Genomic DNA, 2,436 nt, shown 5'->3' on the forward strand with positions numbered 1-2,436 from the left:
CGTCTCGCCAGCGCACTGGTTAACCGAGCGATTCTACGAGATTGGCATCCGCGCTCCAGCAATCAGGAGCCAGGTTGCGCCGTAGGCCCCGCCCCCTAGCCCAAATCCTCTTTCCTTCCCCCTCGCTACTGCCTCCTGGCCAACGCCACTTACCCTACGTAACCTCATGGGGCCGGGCATTCAACGTCAGCACTATGGCTCTCTCTTCTGTCGCTTTCTCTCTTTCACCGCGCAGTCGGCGATCAGCACTTTCTACACTCTTCGCCGGCAAGCAAGCTCAGGTCGAATGTAGCAGATTCCACTGGCGCTGTGAGCCATCTGTTGGTTTTGTACCCCTAGAATCTGTTGGCTTTTTTTTTTTTTTAATCCTTTTCCGGATAACCAGAGGGGAAGCTCAATTCCCTTAACCCTAAAGGGGCAATACAAAAGGAGGAAATAAATACATTTTTAAGAAAACAGCAGCTTCACAATCCAGTAGATCATTTTGTATTCTGGATTCATTTTGCTTTGTATTCATATGCTAATCTCTTCCTTTCCACGAAGGGATTATAGGGTTCCACAATGGGGTGTCTGTGTAATTTTCTAAAAGGGCACAAAGGGTTTAAATCATTGTTTCTTTGTAGTTGGAAGCAAAGGAGAGCAGGAGGAATGAAAATCTACACTGAAGATATTTTTATTATTATTATTAAACTTTGCAGGTGAGGTCAACTGCAGAGCCAAGATAGGTTTTAGAATGTGAAGAGTTTGAAGAGCAAAAGGGGTGGGGTGGGGTGGGGAAAGTACTTTAAAAGTTTACTTGTTCATTTTCTTTGCATTTATTGAAAATATTGGGGTTTAAAGAAATACACAAGAAAGAAATACAGCGTAAGTCTGCTAGAATTATGGGTGTTTTTTCTTTCCTTTTTGTGGAGTTAAATTATCCTGCATTGTCAAATCACAGTCTGATTTTTTTAAAGCAAATGTTAGGGTAGAGATAATGGTTTCTCAGGAAGGAGGAAGAGGGCTGCAATGGGGAGAGGCACAGGGGTACCCTCTGATAATATTTTATTTCTTGACCTAGAAGGTGATTACATTCATATTTGCTCTGTAATTATTCGTTAAACTGTACATGTATGTATAATGCACTTACCTCAATGTGTGTCGTATTTTATAATTTTTAAAATGTGGCTTGAATTCCTTCCTGTATTTATGCAGCAGGACTACATTAAATGAACAAAGAAGCCTAAAAACAAAAAGTTTGTGCTCGGAAATTAATGAATGTTAACATGAAAGCATAATTAAAAGTTAAAGCCTGTTTCCAACAGCAAACATCACTGAATCCAGAAAACCATGACCAGACCTTGACTTGTTTTATTTAGTAAGGATTTGCATTGCCTTGCTAAATTTTAAACAAAGACCCTTGGGGGGTGAGGGGGGATGATGGATACATTTACTCAACTTTTGGGCCAAAGTTCCAATAATAACACCATATCATGACATATAAATCTTTCACACTAAATAGTTTTCCATCACTTTCCTGTCCATTAAAAGAGAAATAGAAGTGTATATAGAATTTAGGATTATGATGATATGCCTTATATTATTTTCATGACTTAGACACTTTTAGTTGGAAGGCAAGAATTCTCGAGCTCTAGCTTCTCTTTCTACATTTTCTACATTACAGTTGCAGGCATACCAGTGGCACTCCTGAGTATCTGACTTCTCGCACCTTCCCCTGCCATAATTTCTTCACATACAGTTCTATGGAGCTTAGGAAACTAAATCTTGCTCTCAGATGCTCTAGTTACTTGAATGTTGTCTTACTAGTATGTATGAATATGGAGAGTCTTGTAGTGTAATGTTAGAAAAAATTGCAAAACATTAAATTCTATACACACTAGGATCATAACCTTGTAAAAACATGAATATTTTTTAAAACAAGAATGGGAACACAACAGTAAAATGAATACCTTTCTTCCCCTGATTTTTCTGAAGTAGTTTCATATAAACTATATTTGAGATTTGCCATGTATTTGAAATATTTCATTATAATAATGCTATAATACCAAAGCTCCATGAAAAGAAAATAAATGGTTCTACTTATTTCAAGCGTATTTTTATGAATGACTCTGCATTAAGGAAAAAAAATACAAGAAGGAAATACAGAATGGTGGAATTCTTTTCCCTGTTTTCTCTATTTTTCAAATGTTATGTAAAGTAGCTATTTTTCATAAAGCAAAAATTTTTTTAATGAAATTAATTTTTTTTGTAATAGCCAAAAGGTAGAAGCAACCCAAAAGGCCATCAATGGATGAATGAATAAACAAAATGTGGCACATACATACAAGGAAATATATTCAGTCTTACATAGGAATGAAGTTTTGATACATGCTAATACATGGATGATACTGAAAGATGTTATGTTGAATGAAATAAGTCAGACACAAACGGATAGAT

Source organism: Choloepus didactylus, chromosome 18 (assembly GCF_015220235.1).
Source record: "Choloepus didactylus isolate mChoDid1 chromosome 18, mChoDid1.pri, whole genome shotgun sequence".
Classification (NCBI taxonomy): Eukaryota; Metazoa; Chordata; class Mammalia; order Pilosa; family Megalonychidae; genus Choloepus; species Choloepus didactylus.